General features: G+C 35.7%; 1 long non-coding RNA gene across 1 annotated transcript; it reads right to left on the minus strand.

Annotated features, from left to right (window-relative positions):
- Positions 1–219: 219 nt before the first annotated feature.
- On the minus strand, positions 220–7091 carry LOC102998832 (uncharacterized). Its single transcript, XR_449685.2, has 3 exons — positions 7036–7091; positions 6345–6514; positions 220–1373 (listed from the first exon to the last, which is right to left on the minus strand). It is a non-coding gene; the product is annotated as an uncharacterized LOC102998832 (long non-coding RNA).
- Between the last annotated feature and the right edge of the window lie 848 nt (positions 7092–7939).

A 7939-nucleotide genomic window follows, 5' to 3' on the forward strand; every position in this document is an offset into this window, starting at 1 on the left:
GGTAGAGTTATGATTTGACTGCTAATATTTTTGACTCTGAAGACCATGCTCTTTATATGGTACTAAGGAAGCATAGAAATTAAATGAAAAAAAATAGTAAAATATAATTTTTGGATTTCTCAATATTTCCCTTAAACTGATTTCTTCTAGGGCTCCCAACTGAGGGAGAGAATAAAGATGATTCTTGAAGCATCAGAAAGATTAGATATAGTATATGACCTGTTAAGCAATCAATCATGGATAGACTTTCAAAGCTTCTTTGAATCTTAGAATGGGATGTTTCTAGCCTAATTGTCCACAGGCTAAAGCTGGAAAATGTTCCTCTTTTTCTCCTGCTTAGGGAGACCAGACTTCATATGTATGCAGGAAATGCAGAGCCAGGCAAGCCATTCATTTCCATATCTCTAAGTGGGCTGTGTGAGCTTGACAAGGAAGGGCATGTAAGGGATATAAAATCACCATCAAAGATTCATGCTGGGGAAACTCTTCTTGAGAGCTATATGGAGACAGAAGTACAAGAGGGGCTTCTTTATAGGTGGAAAGAGGTGATAATTAAACATAATTTGTAGAGGGAAATTAACGGTGATGGACTTGAATCCTTTATAGCAAATGTAAATTTCAAGGCAATTTTGTGTGGAGAAGTAAAAAGCTATAATATATGGCTGAGTGGTATATGCTGACAGTAATGGTCCTCTTGTGCAGTGAGTTATTAAAGAGTTTCATCTTGTGGTTTTCAATAATGAAAAGGGAGGCAGTCTGGGGGCATTTTCTGAGATACGTCCCTTGTGTTGATGTAGCTTATACAACCAGTAGGTTATCTCAACAGCTGCATGGAAAAGGTTAAATTTGCTAAGGACAGTAAAAGACTAAAATGTGAGAAGCATCCTATTTTAGAAAAATGTATTATTTCTTCTAAGAGACTAACAAACTGTGACCTTGGGCAAGTCATTTAATCTCTATGGGGCTTGATCTCTACATCCAGTACAAGGATCTTATCCATGGCTTTTTCCAACTCCAGTAATCTATGATTTCTTCTTATGGTAAAAATACCTTCTTGGAATGAAGAAATGTCAGGGACATTTTGCTTGGAGTCACCTTCTCTCTCTCTCTCCGCTTATTTTTGAAATGGATTCTATAATCAGCTCCAGGACTGCATGTCCTCCACTGAACAAGATACAGATATGGTGAAGAATCAGAGTCATTTCACAAAGCTTGATGTTCAAGCTTTCACAAAGATCTACAGAAGGAAAACTTGTAGGGAAACCAATAGCTCCATTTAACTGGGTCACAGTACGAATGACTATGGGTTTGGGATGTGCTTGAGTAGTCCTGGCTTGTGAGGCTTGGACCTTGAGGAAATGAGAAATGGGATTCTGAAAGAAAGAAGAGATCATTTATTTTTGACAGTTTACTGCATTTATTAAACTTCTGGGGGTTGAATATAGAAAGTTAGTATTTAATATATCATGTTTTAAAGACCATAATCATTCATGTTCTAGAGCAGAACTATCTTACTTTAGTATATTTGTCAAAACTGATTAACCAATGTTGACTCATGATTGCTAACTAAAGTGCAAACTATTCAGATTTACTTAGTGTTTACCTAATGTCCCTTTTCTGTCCCAGGATTCCATCTAGAATAGAACATTACCTTTGGTCCTAATGACTCCTTAGAGCTCTTTAGAGTATGACAATTTCTCAAATATTTCTTGTTTTTGATGACTTTGACACTTTAGGGGAATACTGGTCAGGTATTGAGTAGCATGCTTCTCAAGTTGGGTTTGTCTGATTTTTTTTTTTTTCTTCTCTTGATTGCATTGGGCTTGCCGGTTCTTGGAAGACCACAGTGTTTGTAAAGTGATAGCTTTTTCACATCATATTAAGTGCATATGGTACCCATATTATTTATCACTCAAGATGTTAAACTTGATCACATGGCTGAGGTAGTGTTTGTCAACTTTCTCCACTGTAAAGTTACTCCCCTCACTTTTCTGTACTATATTTAGAGGGAAGTCAGTCCCTCCCACAATTAAGGGAGTGGGGAATTATGCTCCACCTATTTGATGAGAGAGTAACTACATAAATTGTCAGGAATTCTTCTGTATGGGAGATTTGCCTATTCTTATTAATTAATTAAATTATTTATTACATCACTATAGACTCATAGATATTTATGTTTAGATTTATACATTGGGCTATATTCTAATACATGTTATTTATTTTATTGCTCAAGGTTTCAGCTTTGGACATTGGGAGCTCTTTCAGTTGGCTCCTGTGTCCCTCTGACATATGTCAAAGCTGTCATTTCTCCTGGAAACCCTAGTTTCTTTTCTTGGAGAATGATGTTTGAGGGAGGGAGGAACAGGGAATAAATTTTTAACGGATACAGAGTTTCAGTTTGGGAAGATGAAAAAAGTTCTGGAGATGAATGGTGGTGATGGTTGCTGGTGGTGATGGTTGCATAATAATGAGAATATCCTCAATTAATGCCACTGAACTATACACTTAAAATTGTTAAAATGGTAAATTTCATGTTATGTATATTTTACCACAATTCAAATATGCTTTGTTTAAAAAACAAAGAAAGAAACCTTCCAACTTGTTTCCAATGAATGAGAGTTCCTGTTGCTCCACATTCTCACTAGCATTTAGTTGTCAGACTTTGTTTTTGGGTTTTTGTTTCATCTATCCTCATAGGTGTGTAGTGATATCTCATTCTTGTTTTGATAGTGGTATCTCATTGCCGTCTTAATTTGCATTTCCCTAATGACATACGCTGTGAAGTGTCGTTCCATACGCTTGTTTGCCATTTGTATATCCACTTTGCTGATGTGCTTGATACTTTACTCTTTTTTAATTGGCTTATTTTTTATTGCTGAGTTTTTGGTTTTTTTTAAAACTTTGGGTTTATTTATTTATTTATGGCTGTGTTGGGTCTTCGTTTCTGTGCGAGGGCTTTCTCTAGTTGTGGCAAGCGGGGGCCACTCTTCATCGCGGTCCACGGGCCTCTCACTATCGCGGCCTCTCTTGTTGCGGAGCACAGGCTCAGTAATTGTGGCTCACGGGCCTAGTTGCTCTGCGGCATGTGGGATCTTCCCAGACCAGGGTTTGAACCCGTGTCCCCTGCATTGGCAGGCAGATTCTCAACCGCTGCGCCACCAGGGAAGCCCCTATTGCTGAGTTTTAAGAATTCTTTGTACATTCTGGATACAAGTCCTTTATCAGATATGTGATTTGCAAATATTTTCTAGCAGTCTGTGGCTTTTCATTCTCTTAACAATGTATTTCACAGAGCAAGTTTTTAATTTTAATAACATCCAACTTAGCCATTTTTTCATGGATCATTCTTTTGGTTTTTGTACCTAAAAGGTCATAACCAATGTATATCATACTAGTTTTCTTCTTGAGGTGTCTACGTGTAAAGAGAGATGTCCAGTTGTTTCAGTACTATTTATTGGAAAGACTACTCTTTCCCCATTGAAGTGCCTTTGCACCTTTGTCAAAAGTTAAGTGATTATGTCTTTTTTTAAAATTTAATTTTTATTTTATATTGGGGTATAGTTGATTCACAATGTTGTGTAGGTTTCAGGTGTATAGCAAGGTGAATCAGTTATACGTATATCCATTCTTTTTCAGATTCTTTTCCCATATAGGTTATTACAGAATACAGAGCAGAGTTCCCTGTGCTATCAGTAGGTCCTTGTTGATTATATTTTATATATAGTAGTGTGTATATGTTAATCCCAACCTCATAATTTATCCTTCCCCCAATGATTCCCCTTTGGTAACCGTAAGTTTGTTTTGGAAGTCTGTATGTTTCTGTTGTATAAATAAGTTCATGTGTATCATCTTTTATTCTTTTATAGCCATTATTTTTGGCCATGCTGCACAGCTTGCAGGTGTATCATCTTTTTAGATTCCAAATATAAGTGATATCATATTTGACTATCTCTGTCTGACTTACTTCACTTAGTATGATAATCTCTAGATCCAATCATGTTGCTGCAAATGGCATTATTTGATTATTTTTTATGGCTGAGTAATATTCCATTGTGTGTGCACATAAACATACATAGGTATGTGTGTGTATATATATATATATATATATGTATATATATATATATATATATACAGACCACATCTTCTTTATCCATTCATCTATCAGTCAATGGACATTTAGGTTGCTTCCATGTCTTGGCTATTGTAAACAGCACTGCAGTGAACGTTGGGGTGCCTGTATCCCTGTGAACCATGGTTTTCTCTGGATATATGCCCAGGAGTGGGATTGCTGGATCATATGGTAGCTCTGTTTATACTGTTCTCCGTAGTGGCTGTACCAATTTACATTCCCCAAATCAGCATAGGAGGGTTTCCTTTTCTCCACACCCTCTCCAGCATTTATTGTTTGTAGACTTTTTGATGATGGCCATTCTGACTGGTATGAGGTAGCTGCAGTTTTGACTTGCATTTCTCTAATAATTAGTGATGTTGAGCATCTTTCCATGTGCTTTTTGGCCATCTGTATGTCTTCTTTGGTGAAATGTCTACTTAGAGCTTCTGCCCATTTTTTGATTGGGTTGTTTGTTTTTGATATTGACCTGCATGTACTATTTTGGAGATTAATCCCTTGTCAGTTGCATTGTTCGCAAATATTTTCTTGCATCCTGTAGTTTGTCTTTTCACTTTGTTGATGGTTTCCTTTACTGTGCAAAAGCTTTTAAGTTTAACTAGGTCCCATTTGTTTTTATTTATTTCCATTACTCTAGGAGACTGATCAAAAAAGATCTTGCTGTGATTTATGTCAAAGGGTGCTCTGCCTGTGTTTTCCTCTAGGAGTTTTATAGTATCTGGTCTTACATTTAGGTCTTAAATTGATTTTGAGTTTAATTTTGTGTATGGTATTAAAGAATGTTCTAATTTCATTCTTTTACATGCAGCTGTCCAGTTTTTACAGCACCACTTATTGAAGAGGCTGTCTTTCCTCTATTGTATATTCTTGCCTCCTTTGTTGTAGATTAATTGCCCATAGGTGTGTGGGTTTATTTCTGGGCTTTCCATCCTGTTCCATTGATTTATATTTCTGTTTTTGTGCCAGTACCATACTGTTTTGCTCACTGTAGCTTTGAAGTCAGGGACTTTAATTCCTCCAGCTCTGTTCTTCTTCCTCAAGATTGCTATTTGGGGTCTTTTGTGTTTCCATACAAATTGTAAAATTTTTTGTTCTGTGAATAATGCCATTAGTAATTTCATAGAGATTGCACTGGATCTGTAGATTGCCTTGGGTGGTATGGTTATTGTAACAATATTCTTTCAATACAAGAACACAGTATATCTTTCCATCTGTTTGTGTCTTCTTCAACTTCTTTCATTAGTTTCTTACAGTTTTCAAAGTACACATCTTTAGCCTCCTTATGTAGGTTTTATTCCAGTGTTCCTTAAATTTTCGTGAAACTACTTCAGTTTTTTTCTTAGGACACAAAAACAGCATGAATCATAATCAAGAAAGCTCTGTTTGTTTAACTCCAGGCCACTAAGATTTCTTCATTAAAATTTTCTAGAAATTGTACAGTTGTTTTAGATCTATGATGAGTGAGTTATTCACTGTATATGGTGTGAGATTAGGGTTGAGGTTTATTTTTTCAATATGAGGTCCAATTATTTCAGCACCATTTGTTGAAAAGAATTTTCTTGCTCCCATTGTATTTCCTTGGCAGATTTGTTCAAAATCAATCAACCATATGGGTGCAATACTATTTCTGGACTGTCTATTCCATTAAACTATATGTCTATCACACTGTTTTAATTACTGTAGCTTACTATAAAGTCTTGCTAACTAGTATTACACTCCAAGGCTCAACACTTTCAAAATAGCCTTGACTATGCTGGGCTTTCCACTTCCATAAATTTTAGAATCAAATTGTCAATCTCTTGGGATTTTGATTGAGATTGCATTGAGGCTCCACATTAATTTTGTAAAATTTGACATTCTAACATTTATTCAGTCTCTAGCTGTATGAACACTGTATAATTCTCAGTAATATTTTGCAATTTTCAACATTCACTTCTTGTACAGATTGTCTTATATTGATCTGTAAATATTTCAGATATTGCAAATGGTATTATTATTATTTAATCCAATTGTCAGTTGCTAGTATAGTATATAGAAATACTATCAATTGTGTGTATTAACACTGTGTCCTGCCATCTTACTAAAATCACTCATCAGTTTGCATAGTTTTTTGTAGATTCCTTGGGTTTTCTACTTAGATGATCATGTTATCTACAAATATGTATAGTCTTCTTCATTCCTTTTCAATCTGTTCATTTTACTTATTTTTTCTTACCTTATTGCGCTAGTTAAGATCTCCCACACAAAATTAAATATTGAGCTGGTGAGAGCAGACAGACATCCTTGTTTCTTTCCTATCATGGACATAAAGCATTCAGCCTTATGGATGATGTCAGCTGTAGGTTTTTCATCAGGTTGAGGAATTTTTCTTCCTATTGAGAGTAACTAAAAAAGACATAAGTAAGTGGTGAGATATAGTATCAGTTCTTGCCATAGTGTACTGTAAGTGCAATGCAATTCCAAGCAAACTTCCAAAAGGCTTTTTGGTAGATATTGAAAAGCTGTGTCTAAAATTCCTATGGAAATGTAAAGGACCTAGAAATGCTAAAACAACTTTAGAAGACTTTGAAAAGTTGGAGGGATTATACTAGCTGACTTCAAGGGTTGTTCTAAAGCTACAGTAATCAAAAACTGTGATGTTTGTTAGAGTCAAGATAAATGGACTAGAATAGAGAAACTAGAAGTAGATATGGTTAGCTGACTTTTGACAAAGAAGGAAAAATTACTTGATGGAGAATAAATAGCTGTTTCAACAAATGCTGAAAAAAGTTGATATTCAAAAAAATAACTAATTCATGTCTTGCAATCTTTACAAAAAATTAACTCAAACTCTGGATCTAATACCTAAAACTATAAAATTAACTATAAAATTTCTAGAATAAACTGTAGGAGAAAAGCTTTCTTACCAAAGGGAGAAACCGACTTTATCCAAGTTAAGGACTTCTGCTCTTCTAAAGATACTGTTAAGAAAATGAAGAGACAGGCCACAGAGTGGTAGAAAATATTTGCAGTCAGTCAGTCACATATATCTGATAAAGGATTTGTGTCCAGAATATATAAAGAACACCAAATATTTCATTATAAGAAACAAATAACCCAATTTAAAATAGGTATAGACTATTTTATGGCTAGAAGTCCCAACATAATACATATTATGTTTTGGAGAAAAGAAGAGAGAGAATGAATGAAAAGCAATAAAAGTTAACACAACAGGGCTTCCCTGGTGGTGCAGTGGTTAAGAATGCAGGGGACACGACCCCTGTTCCGGGAAGATCCCACATGCCGCAGAGCAACTAAGCCTGTGTGCCACAACTACTGAGCCTGCATGCCTAGAGCCTGTGCTCCACAACAAGAGAAGCCCCCGCGCAGCAATGAAGACCCAACACAGCCAAACATTAAAAAAAAATAAAGTAACACAACAGTACCAAAACTATATTGATGCATTGTGTATACACCTCAGGGCATTGTCAGTAAAGAGAAAATCTACGTATTCACATCTTTGCCTCAGACCTGCTTCAGGAATTCAGGTAACAACACTAGGTTTGTCATCAACAATATTGGAAACAAGAAGACAGTGGAACACTTGCAAGTACAGATGGAAATTCTTTGATTGATTCTAGAATTCTATGCCCACAGATACTGTCAGGTAAGGGTGAGTTTGAACTCAGAAGTTCTAGAGTTCATAGGCTGTGTCTGAAAATACCTACTTTTTAGAGGCTGAATTACATCAGGAAAGAAAGTTAATCCAGAAAGAAGCCAGGAGTAAGTGTGAAGATACAGTTAACAGAAGTGAGAACTACTCGTTGCTAG

The sequence above is a fragment of the Balaenoptera acutorostrata genome, chromosome 16, assembly GCF_949987535.1.
Source record: "Balaenoptera acutorostrata chromosome 16, mBalAcu1.1, whole genome shotgun sequence".
Lineage (NCBI taxonomy): Eukaryota > Metazoa > Chordata > Mammalia > Artiodactyla > Balaenopteridae > Balaenoptera > Balaenoptera acutorostrata.